We start from the raw sequence: 20,635 nt of genomic DNA on the forward strand, positions 1-20,635 counted from the left end.
CTGAAGGTAGCCTTGAGCCATTGGCTTACAGAAAAATCAGGTTGCCAGTTCTGAACACCCAAGTTACACAGACACCTTTGGAACACGATCCACACGCAAGCTGAGCTGTGTGCCTTAGCACAACAGTCTCACGCTTTCTTCTGAAGAGCCGGACCAGTGGTGTGCCCCTCACCCTGTCCCCGCTCTCCCCGTGGCTGCGGCCCTGCTGTGGTGTGCCCCTCACCCTGTCCCCGCTCTCCCCCTGGCTGCGGCCCTGCTGTGTGTGCCCGTCATCCTGTCCCCGCTCTCCCCCTGGCTGCAGCCCTGCTGTGGTGTGCCCCTCACCCTGTCCCCGCATTCCCCCTGGCTGCNCCTGCTGGATGGTGTGCACACTGGGCGTTCGCAGGACAGTGTTCACACCAGGCACCCGAACAATGGTGTGTACACTGGGCACCCGCAGGATGGTGTGCAGGAGCCAGGACTCCTCAGATCATGGTGACCAGTGCTTGGGACACCACCTGGGAGAGCATGCACACTGGGCACCCACAGGACCATGTGCACACGGGGCACCCTAGGGCAGTGTGTACACTGAGCACCCGCAGGACGGTGTGCATGAGCCAGGACTCCTCAAATCATGGTGACCAGTGCCTGTGACGCGTCTTTACTGGTGCATGCACCAGTGCTCTGAGAACATGCAATGATGGCCTAGCTGGTCATGCAGACATCATCCCACTTGGCTGTAGGAATCCACTTTTCTAAGTTAGAAATAGTGGTGCCATAGGTCATTCCAGGGCATAGAGGCTTTCCTGTCTGTGCTCCAGGATGCCGTGTTCCCTCTGCTCTCCCTCACCAGGTGGCCAGTGATTCACTGTACTCCTTTGGGGCGCTGATTCACCCTTCCTTCAAATGATTTTTCTGGGAATGGACACAAAGCACAGAGCAGCACCAGGGAGGGGGTCACTTTTACTGCCTCCACGATGAGTTCGTTCCCTCACTGAGACCAGGCTTTCATCAACTAGCAGAGGCCAGTACCAAAGTCAGTGCCACTGTCACATTGTCAGGACCACTACCACCATCACTGAAAATATCACCATTACCCACACTAGCACTATGGCCATCACTACCATCACCACCATAACTACCCCCCCACCACCTCCCCCCTACGACCACCACCACCACCATCGCCACCACCCCATCTCCACCACCACCACACAGCAGCACCACCACCCAATTCCACCACCCTACTACCACCACCACCACCACCACCACTACCCCACCACCACCATTACCTCCATCATCACCACCACCACCTCCATCACTACCACCACCCCACCAGGACCACCACCCCAGCAGCACCACCTCACCACCACAGTCACCTCCACCCCCCCAACCTCAATTACTAACACCACCCCATCACCACTCCACCACCACCACCACCTGCTACTACCGCTTCCTTCACCACCCCCACCCCTCACCACCACTTCCACCTCCATCACCACCACCACCACCTTCGTCACCACTACCACCTCCATTACCACCATCAGCCTACCACCACTTCCACCGCCACCACCATCTCCATCACCACCACTATTTTCATCACCACCACTTCCATCACCACCACCACCTCCATTACCATCACCACCTCCATCACCAATGCTACCACCAAAAATACCAATACCACCAATACCACCATCAATACCCAAAATACCACCATCATAAGTACCACAGTCATCATCCCCATATCTACCTCCATCACCATCAGCATCACCACCACCACCACCATCACCATCACTACCACCGCCATTACCACAGCACCGCCATCACCACCACCATCACCACCTCCATACCACCACCCCACCACCATCACTAATGCTACGACCAATACCATCATCATAACCACCACCACCATTATCACCATCACCACTTCTATCACCACCAGCATCACTACCACCACCACCGTCACTGTCACCACCATCACCACCACCATCACCATCACCACCACCTCCATCACCACCACCCCCACTATCACCATCACCATCACCTCCATCACCACAGCACCACCAGCACCACCACTCCACTTGGAGCCACCCTCAGGTTCCCACAGAATGAATTTTTTGGAGGCACTGTTCTCTTAGAGAATCCAGGTGGACATAATGTTATTTAAGGTTTCCAGAAACAGACATGCTGCAACCTCTGCTGACAGCATCTTATTATAAAGATACACAGGGAAATAAAAAAACTGTGCATGGTCTCCTGACCCTCAAAGTTAAATTTCACTGAGTTGGAATGTGGCTCACTCACTGCAGAATAAATAGCAGCTCTCAGATCCAAGAGTATCTCTAGTATTTGTCCCTTCAAATTCAGGTCTTTGCTAGAACTGGCTGGCCCATGACATCCTGTCATTCCAAGGTCGCAGCTCTGCCTGTCTCTGCCCAAATTTCTACTTTCACCCGAACTGACTGTGTCCTTGTCTTCTCCGGGATTTTGCCCTCTCGTACCTCCTCTGGCTCTGTGACTTCAGTCTGTTGGCTCTCGTGTTGTTTCTACCTCTCTAATTGCTGTGAAGTTGTGTGTTCATTTAACCATTTTTAGGAGAGATCCAGGTTTACAGGTTCACTACAGCACAAGGTGCTGGTGGTGTTTCCATAACAGGCCACCTCAGGCTGAACAATCTGCAGAGATGGCCTTGTGCACGCACCAGACCTGGTCCTAAGGACTCAGGTCAGTGTGATGGTGGCGTCGTGCAAAGCTTGTGCTCTGAGATGGAGACTGTTTTGTCTATCTTATTCAGAAAGTGGCGTAGGAGTGCAGGCTTTTCCACAGATCAGCCATCACTGCACCCTCTGTGTATGTGCACTGTGGTCACAGAACCATGCAATGAAAATACTAGTGACCCAATTGAATCTGAATTTCAAATGAGCCACAAATAGTCTTTGTGTGTGTGTGTGTATGTGTGTGTGTATGTCTAAAACATTGTTTGGGGCCAGCAGACCACCTCTGTGCCCACTCCAGATTACATCCTGGGCCCTTCCTCTTGTCTCACTATGCAGCCATGAGAAGGAAAGGGGAGTCACCAAGGCTTCTGCTCCTACTCCAGCGTCCTGAGCCCGACCTGCCTCAGCTCTTCACGAGGTGCGCCACCACGGGAGGCCACAGGCCAAGTCCACAGCAGCAGGAGGCCTGACCCAGGTGGAGGGGACGGTGCACGGGTCACAGAGCCTCTGCTTTGGCCATCTGCAAACAGCCTTGGCAAGGGGTCCTCAGGCACGCAGGTGCCCACGCTGGGCAGGGGTGGAGCACTGGCCTCAGGGGCCACCCACCACCTCCGTCTGCACTTGCCCCACAGCCTCAAGCAAGCCTTGGGCACCTGCACGTCATGGTAAGTTTTCATGTGTGCCTCCTCTGGAGTCCCCCAGCCCCATCTCGGGGTTCATTTTAGGTAATGTTTCACAAAAACAAGCAGAATTTTCTCATTGATATAATTCCCACTTTGCAGATGAAGGGAAGGGAAGTTAAACCACTGGGAAAGTAAACATCGATGACAGGTTACAAACCCTTCTAACTCAAACTCCTGGCCCCCGCCCTGCCCGCCACAAAAGGACACTGCAGTCCCTTCACGCAACAGTCCTAATCAGCACCCCTGCTGACTTCCTCCCGTTCCATGGGTCACTGGCATTATCTAATTTTTATAAAATTCCTCTGGGCTAAGTACAGCTTCTTGTTTCCACTTATGTGAATGAGGCTCAGAAGAGTGAAGGGGCAGGTGCTGGAGAAGTGCAGTCCCCAGCCAGCCTCCCTGGGGGGAGGCCCAGCCTTCTCTGTGGCCAGTGCTGGGACATTTGCTGCTCTCTAACTACCAATGTTAACCAGAGCTCTGCCTCTCAGAACTGCTGTGGATAGCTTATGGGTAAATGCGTGAAGTGCGCATTATTGTTCGGGAGCAGGCAAAGAATTTGATAAAAGTCAACTATTTCTACTATAGGTATTGTTGTTGAACAATATACTTATGTTCAAGGAGGAAGTTTCTAGAATAAAATTAGGATTTTATGACTAAAAAGTGTGAGTCTTCAACATCTAGACACTTCTGCCCCTTCAAGAAGTCTGGTTTGCGCAGATTGAAATCCAACTCCTTTAATGCACATCTCCATGTCTCCTTGACTTTAGGGTAGAGGTCACTCACCCCAACCCCGAGGGCTTCACAAAGCTGCTCTGAGCTCTCCAGCCTTCACCTGCTAGAACCTACACTTAGTTATGGGAATGCACCTTCTATCCCCTGAATCCCACTGTGGTGCGTGAGAAGGTGTCTCCTCACGTGGCCTGCGGCTCCTTAGAGATGAGGACATTGCTGCCCTCGCTTGGAGGTTGCTTCAGAGATGAAGAACAGGCTGAATCGCCATGGGTGTGTGAGGGCCGGGAGCCCTTCCCCTGCTCATCCTCTCTCTGGGGGAGTCACCTCCGTCACTCAGTCTGTGTGGTCATCCAGGGTCACTCCATCTCCATCAGCAGGCCACCCAGTTGGCTTCCTAGTGCCAAGCACTTCCCCTTCCTGGCAACACGGTTGGCCTGGGAACAGGCATGTGACCCCGGTCCAGCCTAGCAGATCATGCCCTCCTAAGACTTCAGGATCTCTCTCTCTCTCCCTCTCTCTCTCTCTGTATGTGTGTGTGTCTATATCTATCTGACTATATATCACTATTGTAAATGTCTACCTGTCTAGTTTCTCTTTCCCTGTCTGGAATGACCACATGGCAAGACTGGACTTTAATATTAATCCCATGCAGAGGAAGGACAGGAGAGGAGTCAAGAGAGGAGAGAAGGAGAGGGAAAGGGGTGGGGGAGGAGAGAGAGGAGTGGACAGAGGGAGAGAGATTGCTGAGTTCTGTAATTCAACTATGCCTGAAGCCAGCTAGAGTAGCCCTGGATTTCTCTCTCTTAAAGTATAGTTAATCAAATATGATTCTTATCACTTGCTACTCAAATAATCATGGAGAATATGCCAGCACACTTACTTTGATGACCGATTTTTAACATGGCTCTCTGTGGAGTCTGTGGTCTCGCAGGAGTCTCCTAAGAGAGGGTCTTGCCATTTCCTGCTCCCCTGGGCCAGCTGACTCTGGCTGTGCCCTTTGAGAGTTCTTCATAATAAGGACTGGGGAGACAATCACGAGTCACTTTAAATCAAGCTTCCTGGAACAGGTTTTAATTTAACCAGGTCATTAACCATGGTGGCCCATCAGGGCTGCCTGACACCACCGTGGGAGGAGGGATGACTTCCTTCTGTGTGAACAGGTGCCTGCTGTGCGCTGGCTGACACCACAAACCTGAGCCGTAGGGCAGTGATGGAGTGGACATTAGTTTTCAGTTGAGACAGAAGATGTGCAAAATGCAGCTTTTGGGTGTGACTGCTGGTTGATATCTGTTAGTGACAACAGGGAGTCCTCGGGACTGTGGCGTCTGCCCTGCCACAGACAGTGGATTACGCAGAAGACTGTTGGTGCACAGCTAATTGCCTGGGTGCTGCTCACGGCGTGGTGCTAACGAGCTTCACCATCCAAGGGGTAGGTTTGTGTCAAATGACCCCTCCTGGTCCTGTTGTGACCAAGGGCAGGCACTGGTGAGACAGCCGTCTGACGTGCTCATTCAGGGCTCATCTGCTCTCCTATCCTGGCAGCTGGACTTGGCACCACGCTCCATGCAGCTTGGCTAAACAGCCCAGAGCTTTGACAGAATGCTCAGAGGCACTTGGATAGACTCTGTCATTTTACTCTTCTATGTAAACCCAGCACTGACTTTCCAAATGCTGTGTGAGCAGACTTTGGTGTGCCACTGCCCAGAAGGTAACGTTTTATAAAATGGTCCTTCAAGTGAACACAATCTGTAGTGCTTCCATGGGCATTTTCATGGGGCTGCACTAGATTGACAAAGAAGAAAGGTACCATCTGGTGGTGGCTTGGAAACGCCTGCCCAGATCCCCGTTGCAGTACCTGCCCTGGCAGCACCACCGATCACTCTCCACTGGCTCCTGGGCCCCAGGATCCAGGGTGTGCTCTCTCCGGAGCTGTGGTTCCCATGGGCTGTCCTCAGCCAGGACGGAGCAAGGAAGCCGTCCCGGCGACACAGGGCTTTGGCCAGTGCCTGCCCCATGCTTTCTGTGAGTTCCACCCTGAGGCCCTCCCTTTCTCCCCGCTCCATCCAGGGTCTCAGTCCTGCCTAGAGATGTGTGCTCCCTCCCCCTTTCTCTCCCAGTGATTCCTCCAGTCCACGCTGTGACCATCGGATCCCACCTTGGCCTCTGCCTCTGGGGGTCCACGTTGGGGGAAGCAGAACCTGAAATGCTCCAGAGGATGAGTGGCAGGCGGTGCGCTCGGCTGCTGGAGAGCCAGTGGGGACGGTCAGCAGAGTGACTGCTGGGGGGGACGCCAGCCCAGGGCCTGCTCTGCAGGGTGCAGTGCAGACAGACGGGGAGCATGGCGCCCACGTGGCACCAGGCACAGGCGGCCAGTGACGTGACTCTAGACCACATCCCAGTGAGAGGAAAGCCACGTGGAGGAGCCGGAGCAGAGCCATCAAAGACCCCCGGCTCCTGTGCCGTGTCGGGGTCAAAGCCAATTTTCAGGTCTGAAACCCACTGAAAGAAAAGTGCCAGCTGGGTTCCCAGGTGAAGGCCTCTGCATCTTCTTGCAAGTATGTGCAGGACCGATGGCCCTGTCCTCACAGAGGGACCGATGGCCTCCTACTCAGAGGGCCATACCCACGGGAAGAGAGATACCTGGACAGCTCAAGGACAGCTGAACCTCACACTTGTTCCCAAGGACCCAAAGTGTCACCATGACCTTCTACTAGAGTGCAGATTTGTGGAGGCCAGGCCATGAATGGAGGCCTGGAGAGATCCTCCACAGAGTGGACCTCCTCGCCGTTGGATCCACCAGGTGGACATGGCCACAGCCTCAGGCCCCGTGATTGGACTGGTGTGCTTGGTAGCTGGAGGAATTCTCACACTGGGTCTTTGGCCCCAGGGGAAACCTGTCATAGTGCAAGACTAAGTAGAGACTCTAGACACTGCTGCCTCCCCACCCCAAACTGCGGTGGTGAGTAAAGAGCACGTGGTATGCATGGGTGGGGCGAGGCCTGCTTCCGAGGATGCTCAGTGCCGGGCCCTGTGCTGTGTCTAGTCTTGGTTTGTCCCCTGCAGAGGTTGGGGGGATGCCAGAGAATCAGGGTAGACCCCCACAGGCTCAGCCACACACTGCTCCTGACAGCTGCTGTGCGGTCCAGTGCGTGCTGCCTTTGGCAGAGCAGATGATGAAGGCCTCCGTACCTGCTGGCTGTCGCTGGTTTGTGGATGCCGTAGTATTTCCCATTCCGATCAGATAAAGGGTCAGATACAGTTTGCAGCCATGGGGAATGGGTGAAAGACACTCACTTCCAGCTTTCTCAGCTGTGTCACCTCTTCGGCTCCCAGTCCTCATCTAAGCGCTGGACAGTGCGAAGGCCCACAGGGCATCTCCTGAGTCACGTCATCAATGGGTCATGATGCTTTGACAGGACAGGGAGACTCTGGTGCGCTGGGGGATGGCAGAGCACACACTGCAGACCGTGGGAGAGAAACGCACACATGGAGACTTGCCCCTGTACCAGGGTTCCAGGGTTGCCCAGAGGAGTGGTGGGGTCTCGAGGGCATGGGGCATCTTGACCTCAAAGAGGGAGGAACAGCTCTTCCCAGGCCTTTTGGATCATAAACGTGACGTTCTCCAGGCCAGTGAATACTGTCTGGCCCTTGTGATGGAGAAGACCCTCCAATTGGAGGGCTTGGGATAGGAGGGCAGATCTGCGGCAGACCTATTCGCAGAGTGAACCTGGTGTCGGAAGCAGTCACCGACGCAGTGGCGTTGGACCAGCTGCAGCAGAGGGTCCAGGGCAAGCCCCAGTCCTGGAGCTCTGGGGCAGGACCGTGCCAACACCTGGAGAGGGCTGCGTGGTTGGAGAAGCAGCTCCTGGTGGGTGGCTGCGTCCTGGCAGACGGAAAACCTGCAGCCAGTTTGATATGGGAAGTGTGGGTCTCTAGATTGTGTGTCTTTCTTAACTCTTTCGAACGCTCAGTCTCTTATTGTGTATGAGTGGTAGAATCAGCTCAGTTTCTCCAGAGAAACCAACTGGAATTTTATAGGTGAAACTGTAGGTGGATGGAGAGTACTGCCATCTCTCAGTGCCCATGAATAGGGATGATTTTTCACTTATTTACTGACTTTTAAATTTCTTTCAACTATGTTTTCTAGTTTTCAAAGTAGAAAGTTTTCACTTCTTTTGTTAAATTCACTCCAAATCATTTTATTCTTTTTTGATTTTTTTTGTTAATGGAATTATTTTCCTAGCTTAAGTTTTGTGTTGTTCATTGCAAACGTACAAGGGTACAATGAACTTTTATATACCAGTCTTGTACACTTCAATCCTGCTGAATTATTTTACTAGCTGTAGTTGTGTGTATCTTAGGATTTTCTACATACAAGGTCATGTACCATTTGCCAATTGTGATGATTTTGCTTCTCGATTTTCAATGCGAATGCCTCTTATTTCTTGCCAACTCCCTAGGCTAGCACCTCCAGCAGGATGCAGAGTGGGAGGAGTGGTTATGCTGGCCTCCGTCTCCTATGGGGAAGCTTCTTGTCTTTTACCACGAGGGGGTGGTCTCTCCTGTGGGTTTTTGTGGACTCCATTTGTTAGGTTGAGGGAGGTCTCTTCTATTCCTAGATGGTTGAGTATTTTTGTCATGAAAAGATTTAGGATTTTTCTCAAATGCCTCTTCTATATCTATTGAGATAGTTTTTAATTTTAGATTCTACTGATTTGCAGATGTTAAACCAAACTTATACTCTTGGGATAAATCCCACTTGGTTATGTTGCATAATTATTTCATCGTGTATATTCCTGAATTTGGTTTGCTTATATTTTGCTGGGAATTTTGCATCTGTTTTTATGAGATATTGGTTTGTAGTTTTCTTGTAATGCTTTGCCTAGTTTTGGTTTCAACAATACTGTTCTTATAGAACAAATTGTTTAGTGTTTTCTCTACCATATTTTGAAAAAATTGTAGAATTGGTATTAATTCTTCTGTAAATGTTTGGCAAATATCACCCATAAGTTTATTTGAGTCTGAGCTTCCTTTTGCGAGTAGTTTATTATTATTAATTCAATTATAGGTCAATTTAAATGAAATATTTCTTCTTGAGACACTTTTGGCAGTTTGTGTCTAAGAATCTGTGCATTTCATCTATACAATACGTACGTTATTTCTTATAGTTGTTATTATTGCTGTAAGGTTGGTAGTAATGTCTCCTCTTCCATTTCTGGTTCTGGTAATTTGACTCTTGTCTGTTCCCCTCCCCCTTTGGCCAATCAAACTAAATATTTGTTAATTTCTTTAATTTGCCACCCCTCCCCTGAGAACCAACTTTTATTTAAATTTTTTCCTTTGTTATTTTTCTATGATCTATTTCATTTATATATATATATATGTATGTGTGTGTGTATATATATAAATATATATATATATATATATAATTTCTTCTGTTAACTTTTTAAAGTTTAGTTTGCTTTTAGTTTTCTTGTGAATTAAGGTGAAAATTTAATTCATTGATTTGAAATCTTTCCTCTTTTTTAATATAGAAATTTATGACTATAAAATTACTTTTAAGACTTTATTTAGCTACATCCCACATTTTGGTATATTGGGTCCTCATTTTCATCCATCACAAAGCATTTTCTAATGTTCACTTTGAGAGGATGTACATCCTGCTGGTTTGGGTGGAATGCTACAAAAAGTGTCCTTTGAGTTTCCTGTTTCTGTGTTGACCTCAAGCTAGTTGTTATACCAGTTGCTGAAAAGGAGTATTAAGGAATCCACCATTATTATTGAATTCTTCCTTAATTTCTATCAGTTTTTGCTTTATATGTTTTGAGATATATATGCATATATGCATATATATATCTTATAATATATATTTATTATTATATCTTCCTGATGAATTTTTATCACTTAGAGATACCTTTTTTGATCTCTAGTAACTTTTAAAAATTGTTGTTTTGTCTGATATTGTTATCATTACCCTATCATCCTTGTGATTTCTATTGCATAACATGTTTTTTTCTATCTTCTTTACTCTGTTTGCATCTGAATCTGAAGTTAGACAACTATAGACAACATCTAGTTTTCATTTTTACTTTTTAGTATGATATTCTCTGACTGTTGGTTGAATTTTTTAATTCACTTAAATTTAATGCTATTATCAATAAAAGTGGATTATATCTCCCACTTTTTCATAAGTGTTGACTCAACAAAATATTGTTATAATTACTTTACATAATTTTCTGATTTTCGATGAGAGAAGATAGAAAAAGCAAAGTACATTTTGCTTTTTATTTTCTATAGTTATAATTTCCAGTTCTCTTCATTTGTTTCTGTGGATTCAAGTTAACATCTTTTTCATTTTCACCTAAATGGTGTACAGTTATTTGCTGAGAGCCACAGCTGAGTCGGAGTGGACCCTGGCATTTTGCCAATAGTATTGGTTGAGAGGCGAGCCATTAAGATGATGCTGGATTGATTCAATTGTATATTAGACCTTTACTGTCCGCCTCGGCCCACTACTTTGGAGTTCTCGCAAGGATTCCTGGAGAATTTGCATTGGTTGGGGAAGTGCCAGAGGAGGGATTTCCGGTAGGTGGTTCCTGGAGGAACCGCGTGGATGGCATTCGGGAGAGTTCCCGGGGAGCGTGTGTGGAGTGTGCTGGTGGAGTTCAGAAATAAAGTTTGTTCCTGCTTGAGTGGCTCGTGATTTGTGCCCAGCCAGACTGCGGCAGTTATTGGTAAATATTACATTTATATATTCTGTAGCCACAACATAATATTTTCTATGTATTGAACAATAGTTTTTGTGATAAGAGAATAAAGGTAAAGAAATAGGTGTTTATGCTGTCTCTTATAATTACATAAATAATTACTTTACCTCTTTGTACACCTTATCTGTGGTCACTTTTAGCTTGGGAAAAGCCAAAACATTATTTTACCTCCCCATCAATTGTGAAAGACAGCTTTTCTGGATATAGAATCCTCGAAGTTTTCCTTTGAGCACTTTGAGTTTGTTATCCCACTGCCTTCTGTCTCCCATTGTTTTGGATAGGAAGTCAGCTGTTAACCTTATTGGGGTTCCCAGGTAAGTGATGGGTCATTTTTCTCTTTCCGGTTTCAAGATTTTCTGCTTTGGATGCAAGTATTTTGACTATGAAGTGACTGTGAATTTCTGCTTGGAGTTTGTTGAATGTCCTGAATGTCCATATTGATGTTTTTCAACGAATTTTGGTAGATTTCTGATGTAAGTTCTTTAAACAACTTCCAGTTCTTTATCTCTCCTCCTTCTGCAAATACATTCAGTGCATCACATATCAGTCTGCTGGATCATGCCCTTCATCTCTCTGACTTTCTATTCATTTTTCTTGCTCTTTGTCTCTGTTCTTCAGATTGAATAATCTCCATCAGTCCATCATCAAGTTCACTGGTTCTTATTTTTGGAAGTTTGAATATATTGTTGAGGCCCTTTAATGGATTTTTAATTTCAGTTATTCTACTTTTCACCTCCAGAATTTCCTTCAAATTCTTTTTAAAAAATATCTCTTTGTTAATATCATCTAATTGAGGTGAGATTATCATACCATCATTTATTTATTTCATCTTGTTAACTTGCATTCTTTGAACATATGTAATGATCTTGAGGCCATATTTCTCATGAAATATAATCTTTGCATCTTAAATTTGACATCTGGTTGCTCTCTCTGAGTTTCTGTTCTTGCTGTGTTTTTGATATCAGGTCACATTTTCATTTTCTTTTCAAGACTCGTGTTTTTGTAGGAAGCTGGACATTTTAGAAAATGTGTGGAAACTGGCCACTGGTAACATTCTCTGGAGCTTGCCATTTTCATTTGGTTTTTATTTGTTTTATGGATTTGCAGGGCTTTCTTTTCCAAGATGATAAGACCAGTAATTGCTGGTTAATTCTATTGTTTTCTACAATGCCTTTCTGCTTCACATTGAAACTCCTTGGAAAGACAATTGTTGGGTTTATTCCTTGAGACTTGCTCTCACCCTGGGAAGCTCCTCCCTGCGGTCTCTTTCCCCAGTTCTGTTGGGTAACTCAGCTGGTCCATGGGTCAGCTGACATCTCCCAAGGTTCTGCAGTTCTACCAGTTGCCTTTTATTATATCCCACCGTTTGGGGCATGTCCTTGAACTTCTTCACAGTCTGCTCCAAATGAAGCGGGTCCCTTCAGGAGGACACTGGGACCTGCCTGTTTTACGGTCTGCTTCTTCCACCAGGCAGACTCCTGAGCTCTGGCTCTGGCCCTGGGTGGGGATGAGGATGCTCTTCCCTTTGATGACTTCCTTGCTTCAGGAGCAGAGCACTCACTGCTGGGGGCAGTGGCCTCGGCTGCCTCCCCCAGGGTGGAGCACTCACCAATGCTCTCCACAGTAGGGCCTCCACCACATGACGGGGGTGGCCCCAAGAAGGATCCCTGCCTTTTGGCTGCACTCCCTGGGAACCAGTCTTAGCGACAGGAGGCTGGGGCTGGTGGGAAAGGCTGACATCTGCCTTCCAGGGAATACAGTTCCCAACTGTGGCTGCATGAGCAGGAGGCAGGCTCTCACTGGTCAGTCTGGGTTGGAATGCCATCTCCTTGACTTTTCAGGAGAAGGGAGGAGGAGGCAGGTCTTCATTCAAACAGCAGACTTGATTTTATTGAATAAATGACTCTTCATTTCCCATATACCTTTACCAGGGTTTCTAGGTAGGTAAATCTATGTTCTTCAAAAAAAAAAAAATGATTTTCACCAATTTCACAGTCATAGAACTCATGTTGTATACACAGAAATAAAATACTTGTTTTTCTTGTAATTTTTTCTGCAATTAGCAGTTGATTTATCCACATACTTCTCTAAATTCTAAGTAAATTAAGAGATGTTATTATTTTATTTACCATTCTATTCCTGGGGCTGACTATAATACAGTGCATATAGTAAGTGGTTAAGTAATATTTATTAAATATATTTTGCCAAAACCTATCATCTCTATATCAGTATTTATACCTGGAATATATAAAATTGCATATCAGAAATTATAAACATGAAATTTGATAGCAGAAATTCATACTCTAGATAACCTCTTAGCAACCCAACGGTGGCATATATGTGATATATTCAATACCCTGTCTTCTTCTTGTCCTTAGTAAAAGGTTCCAAATTCCCTGATTATGATCTGCCTACATGAAAATGACACACACACACACACACACACACATATACATAAATATATATAAAGCATATACATTACTTCTTTATTTGGTCTGAAAATTGCAAATTTTAGGGTACTTTTATCTTTATAGTGCATAAAATACATCTAGAAATGGTACCAAGTTAGATAACAAACTATATATACAGAACATCTTCCTTCAATCTGTCTCTTCAACCAATCATATTTATCCATAGAGTTGTTCTTGGATTATTAAATGGGGAATGTGTTAAAAAAAAGCATGTTATCTCCAGTTTTCATTGAACAAGTGCTGTTCAGGGCCTGGACTCTTGGAGTAAAGCTAATAGGACGGGACACTCTTTCAGCGACTGGAGTCCTCCCAGCTGGGAGGAGACCTGGGTGATGGCGTGGCCCACTGTCACCGAGTGTGCAGAGGGGTCTTCCGTGTGCTCTGCAGTGAGCCATATCACACATACGTAAGAGCCAGGCTGCTGCTGTCCTCTCACTGCAGGGGAGGAGAGGAGGTGTGGTCGTCTCACAAGCTGCTGGACATCATACAGACAGCAAGCCGTGGCCGTCTGCGCCTGCGTCTGCGTCCTACCCATGATGCTGTGCCCCATCTTCTCCACGTGGCCCTCCTTCCAGCCTGGGGGCCCTTCTTGCTGTAAAGATGCCTGGTTTCTTGCTGATTGCTAAGGAAACATATTGAAGTCACGCATGCCCAGCACACCTTCACGTGATTAGACCGCGGCTGCACGTGCAGTTGCTCCCACTCACCCTTTTGTTTGCCTGGTCAGACCCTCAGGGAAATGGTGGAGAAGAAGGGATCAGTGGGTCTCACTGACGCTGAGCTAACAGGCCACTGTCTCCACGTCGTAGCCTGCAGTTTTGGGCAATGTGTTTGGTGAGGGACGTAAGAGGTTATCAGACACAAGCTGTTACCACCGCACAGGGCCAAAGTTTGTGGCCGATGCAGTGTTCCTGTGGAACCCCACTGTTCGCCGTGCTCCTGTGATTCCATGATCTGGAAGGGATGAGCAGTCACAATCGCCAGGAACGACCTCTACCCATGTCCTTTGCACACACTGAACACCGTAGGGGAGGAGGTTGCACACCCTGGTCTAAGGGCTCCACCACATTTGTCCACCTCACAGCTTCGTTAGCCGAATTAGGAGATGCCATGTCAGTCTCATGTTTTCTGAACCACTCCTCCCGCGTGGTGTTGCTCACTGCAGGGAATCGCCTTAGGTATTTTAAGCAGCTCTTTAAGATGGCTGCCCTTTCCTGGCCTGGGCTTGGATGTTGGGTTGGCCACAGGCTGGCCGTTGGTCTGCCTAGCCACTGTCCTGTAGACACAGTGGACCGGCTGACCTTCCTGGCACACGGCTTCCCTCGCCTGAGGCGTTTCTCCCAGAGGAAAATGAGCACAGCAGCTCCTTCCCCTGCGGGGCAGGAAACAGCAGCCCATGTGAAAAGCCTCAGGGTGAGAAGCGCTGCTGGAACGCGAGACCTTAGGGAGCAGGAGACGGGGATCTCGGGAGAGCGAATGGCGCTACCTGCAGGGGCCGCCACACTAGCTGGCTGGAGCTCAGCTCAGTGACCCGCGGGTGGGCCGTGGAGGGCCCGCGGGGGCTATGCTGGTGCTTGGAGCACCTCGCACCACGCCCGCCCGACTCCTGGTTCCAGGCTGAGCATAGATGTCATTAATGACCCTTTTTATTCATGCAGGAGTTCCCAAAGAGGAGCGAAATGTTCCATTAGTAATAATTGACAAAATCTCTCTTCGGAATCATGTCAAAACCTAAAGATGATGCTTCTGCCAAAACATTTTGGTGACAGCACGTGAAGCATTTGACAGAGGTGCCACTGCTGGCTGAGGCGGCTGCTGGGGGATTCTCAGAGGATCTGGAGGAACTGGGGTGGCCGGAGACTGCGCGTGACCTGGAGACCCCCGCTGGCCCTGGGAGTCTCAGAGCTGTTACTCACCCACATTGGCAGACACATAGGCCAGGACAGTTGGATGGGGACCTTCTCCTCACCGCATTTTGATTTTCCTGTGCGTCTGGCAGCGGCGTGAGCTCCTGTGCCACTGTGGTGGAGGCCACCAGGCAAGACAGAGAGGCTGTTCTGCCCCGCCTCTGCCTCAGGGGTCCTGAGTCTGTGACCGTGTTGCTCCTGCACCTCTACATCAAGCTCCATTTAAACCTGTCTTCTTGAAACCCACCTGGAGCGTCTGAGGCCCAAGGCACAACAGCTTGGGACAAGAGCTAGGCTCCACCGCCCTGCAGTCCTGCTGACCTGGAGGCACAAGTTACCAAGCAGAAGCCCGTCCAGGGGGCGGCTGTGCCTCTTGGCCCATGGCTCTCTGTGGAGCTTCACCTCTAGGGCACGGTTTCCCTCCGTGTTTAGCTCTGCACATGTCTGTGGGCTCTACCAGGTGGCCAATTCCTCGTGCCCTGGGGCTTTACCCCCAGAACCTGTCTCCAGTCACCTGTTAAACAGGAACACCCTGGCTGACTCCTCTGAGCTAACTAAAACTGCAGTAATAATCAACAGCTATTACATGTTGTAAGGATCAAAAGAGATAGATCTTGCATTAAAAACCCCAAATCTAGTAACATAGTGCCCAGATCATAAGTATTTACTGATAAAATAAAAACAGACATTGAGTCTAAGGCAGAGGTAAAAATTGACAGTGGAATGAAATGTCTCCAATAATCTTGGTTCTTCAGACCACAGAATTACTGAGTTGCCCCCAAATAAATCCTACTTTCAATTTATTCCTGTGCCCTCTGCACAAAACTAGGGTTTCTGTCAGAAGATTGATAGGACTGTGGTGGAATCAGGTCAGGGCAGTAAAGAGGAATTAGTATTTTAATAACCGAGTGGCACACTCTGCTAGAGAACAAGTTCAGACAGTGACTTCTGAGCTTCCCATTAAGGGCCTCTAGGTGTTTGGGTGTGAAAGGTGGATAGCGGAAACTGCAGGGTCCTGAAAGGAAAGCGGCATCTTAGAGAACTTCTTTGCAAGTCTAAGGCTCTTTCTCAGTGACAGTTGCTTCCTGTGGCTTTCCCCAGCTCCAGGTGGCCCTCTGCCTGCAGGGACCTGCTCTCTGCTCCTGCAGACTCTCACGCATTCAGAACGGCTTTCCTGAAGGGACTGGTGAGATCGATCCACCCAGTTTCCCTTGTGATGACTGGCTGGGTTTATGTCATATCTAATCAGAGTTAACCGCAGTTTGTGACCCTACGACAGAATTTTTTTTTCTCTATAAACTTAAGTGATGACACTGAAGTTGCACCTGGAAATTTGCCTCGGCAGCCACCAAGTCTGACCACTTTTGCAGAGGTATAGAGAGAACCGTTAGGAACATACTTTGCAAAGAAAAGCTAAAGTTCCCTCCTCCATTATTACTTGTGGCATACTTTTGAGTGTCTATGTGTGTCTTATGCTGCAGTTTGGGTCAGGAAGACAAGTCCAGCTGCCACTTTTGTAAGTAAGCTTCTGTTTTTGAACTCAGCCGTGCCATTTGTTCACATGCTGTGACAACCTGTGTACAGACAGCTCTGTGTACAAAGGTGGAGTCGAGCCGCAGGGGCAGGAGCGTGATGGTCCTCGGGCCCTGACACACTCACTGCCGGACCTTGACTCCAGCTGCTCCCATGGGGACAGGGGATTAACAACTGCCTCTCGGGTGGCTTTCTTTGCCAGTCCGGAAAGGTCAAACTCATCAGGTAAAGGTGTTTAAGTGTGTGTTTTATTTTCCTAGAAAAATATTAAAGAATACAGGTGGAAGAGAAAACATCGGTGGTCAACATTGGAGATGGTAGTCCCCAAACTGTAAATGACAGGCTCCTTGTAGTCAGTGTTCACTGAGATACGTTTACTTAATCATTTTAGAATTCCACACCCATGATGCTATTTTAACAGTCTACTAACTTAATCAAACAAGTGTTGTTGTAGACACTCAAATCTCTCTACATATACACCCACTCGCACTTGACAGGATTTACATTAATAACAAATGAAGAGCTGTTCCAATTAAAAGAAAACAGTCTATTACGTATGAACAAAAGATGAGCAGATACCACACAAAGGAAGAAAGATGAAAGGTCCATCTGACAAGAAACCATCTCAGGATGGTTGCTTTTCAGGGAAGCTAGAGTAAGACCATGAAGATCCCCGCACACACTGCGGAATGGCCAACGTTGGAGCACTGGCCAGTGGAGAGTGGGCCAGGACCAGGGGCAAGGCCGGCTCAGCTGCTGCTGGGCACAGGATGGCTGTGCTGCCGTGGGCACTGCCCCTGAGTGGGCCCAGGCCTCGCAGCTCAGGTGTTCATATATGGGACATTGCTGTGGGGAGGGATGGGGCCCAGAGGCCGCGACAGTGAGGGGTACCGAGGGCACACCTCGAGATCCCCTTTAGGGAAAAGTGCATGAAGGGCAGATCTGGTCTGATGACAAAGGTGCGTGTGCAGCTGGCTGGTGGCCTGGTGGACTTCCCGGGAAGGGGTGTGTGGGAACTTGGAGCACGATCAGAGCGTGCTTATCTTGCCCGTTCCTGCCCCTGCGGCTGGACTCCACCTTTGTACACAGAGCTGTCTGTACACGGATTGTCACAGCATGTGAACAAATGGGCCCGGCTGAGTTCAAAAACAGAAGCTTACTTACAAAAGAAAAAATAAGTGGAAGCTGGAGGCAGACCCCTCGGAGTGTCAGAGTGTCCACTGTAAGGGCCTATTTTGTGCATAATTGTACTTATAAAGCTTATTAAGTGTTACAGAAGGAGGGAGAGAAGGGCCACGGTGGCAGGTCGGAAACAGACACTCAGGAGCCAGGAATGGGAAGTGGGTGTGGGAGCCTGTCATTCACCGCTTCCCAGCGGAGCACTGAGGTGGCCATGCGGTGCCAGCAGAGTGGAGCAGCACAGGGTTCTGAGCCCGCCGTCTCCCCGGCCAGGCTGCAGGGCCTCCGGTGGCCGCTGGGCCTCCTTGCTCCTGCTGCTGAGTGCCGCGGCCACAGTCGGGTCCAGAGCAAGGTTCCCCACGGCAGTGGGAGTTGGGCTGGCAGGTTTTGCACACGTGCTGGAGGGCCAGAGTCGGCCACACAGTGCCTTGGTGGCCGTGGGCACCAGGTGAGGACGCACCTGCCCTGTGCCTCTGCTTCCTTTGGCTCGTGTCCACACCCGTGCCTCACCTCCGTCGTGTCCCGTGAAACCCTCTGCCAGCTGTCTTCATCCCCTCGACGATCCCTTCATTCAGCAAGAGACTAAAATGCTACTTATTCTTCCAGAAAAGGCATCTACAGGACCTCACCCAAAGTGGAGCCCCAAAGAGGCCTGTCCAGGTGTCCAGAGAGACAGAGAGCCTCCCGGCACACTTCCATCAGACCCTGGGGCACAGGACAAGCCCCGCTGCCGTGTCAGGCGGTTCTCAAGATCCCAACAGGTCAGGTGTGGACTCTGAACTAGGCGGTGCTGAGGAGCGGAGGGTAACACCTCTTCCACGCCCCTCCGAGGGTTCCCCCTTCTGAGGCTCCAAGGCCCCCGAGGCCCTGGCAGCCAGGTCTGCCCTCTGTAGCCTATTCTTCCTGCTCCTCTGGTACTCTGTGGCAGTGTGCACTGCCTCACGCACTTTGCACTCTAGTCCAGCGTGCGCGCTTTGCACCCTCTAGTCTAGGGGGCAGGGCGAGCGCCCCCTAGTCCAGCGTGAGCGGAGAGCGCCCTCTAGTCCAGCGTGAGCAGAGAGCGCCCTCTAGTCCAGCGTGCATACTTTACCCCGTCCAGTCCAGTGTGAGCAGAGAGCCCCCCTAGTCCAGCGTGAGCGGAGAGCGCCCTCTACTCCAGCGTGCATACTTTACCCCGTCCAGTCCAGCGTGAGCGGAGAGCCCCCCTAGTCCAGCGTGAGCGGAGAGCCCCTCTAGTCCAGCGTGCATACTTTACCCCGTCCAGTCCAGCGTGAGCGGAGAGCCCCCCTAGTCCAGCGTGAGCGGAGAGCCCCTCTAGTCCAGCGTGCGCACTTTGCGCCCTCTAGCCCCGCGTGCGCGGCGAGCTCTCCTGCACTCCCTGGTTCCCATTTGGCACAGGTAAGCATCCCTCCTTCACCGTCACGCAGGGCGTGTGCCTTCGAACAGGGGCGTGCTCCGAACCCCGCAGTGCTCCTTGCAGTTCTGAGGCTTCACAGCCATTGGCCCTTTTCTGCAATCGCAGCGCCCTGGCTCCTGTGTTATCTGGCTCCTCACTCCTGCACCCCAGCGCCCTTCCTCTCTGGCTTCGTGTCTGCTCTGCTGTGTGCACCCTGGACCGCTCACACTCTCCAGAGCTGAGCTGCCTCAAGTCTCCTCCTCCTTTCAGATCTGCGGGATCACAGAGAGCAGGGGCTCCTCCAGGCCCCACCAGTGTTCAGCCCCCTTGACCCACCAGCAGTGTCCCTGCTTTCTCCGTCCCCGGGCTTCAGGCAGTTGGCTGTACTTACAGATCACAGCTTCTAAAAATCAAGGGTTCATTTCTTTTGCAAATACCAATCTAACACCTACTACGCGCTGGACACCTACTGACTGTACAAACATAAACCACAGGGACTTCTGTGTTCTGTGTCCAGCACGAACCACAGGGCGGAAGGAGAGAATTGAGCGTGCCTGCCCAGGGCGGAGGGCTCCTGCTGAGGCGAGCACTGGCTAGGGCAGTGGACAGCGGGCGGCAAGGACACGGAAGCAGCGCTGAGGGTAGAAGCAGCTGGGGCTTGAGGGCAGTGGGCAGGACTGGACCCTGGGGAAGGGCCAAGGCAAGGGCAGGTGGGAAGCTGCTGAGGACCTGCAGGAGCCACACGCGAGGGACACCAGAGGAGATGTTGGCTGCCATCGCTGGACACTGATTTAAAATGAATGGTGCACCAAAGGGGAGCATAGCTTTTGCCTTTTAGAAATGCCATGTTTACCAGGTGGACCGTTTTCAGATGCAGCATGTGATCTTTTTTTTTTTTTTTTATTGGTTGTTCAAAACATTACAAAGCTCATGACATACCATCTTTCATACATTTGACTCAATTGGGTTATGAACTCCCATTTTTACCCCAAATACAAATTGCAGAATCACATCGGTTACACACTCACATTTTTACATAATGGCATATTAGTGACTGTTGTATTCTGCTACCTTTCCTTTCCCCTACTATCCCCCCTCCCCTCTCCTCCCATCATCCCTCTCTACCTCATCTGCTGTTGTTCAATTCTCTCCCTTGTTTGCCCCCCCTTTCCCCTCACATCCTCTTCTATGTAATTTTGTGTAACATTGAGGGTCTCCTACCATTTCCATATGCTTTCCCTTCTCTCTCCCTTTCTCTCCCCCCACTCGTCTTT

Source organism: Marmota marmota, unplaced genomic scaffold (genome assembly GCF_001458135.2).
Source record: "Marmota marmota marmota unplaced genomic scaffold, marMar, whole genome shotgun sequence".
Classification (NCBI taxonomy): Eukaryota; Metazoa; Chordata; class Mammalia; order Rodentia; family Sciuridae; genus Marmota; species Marmota marmota.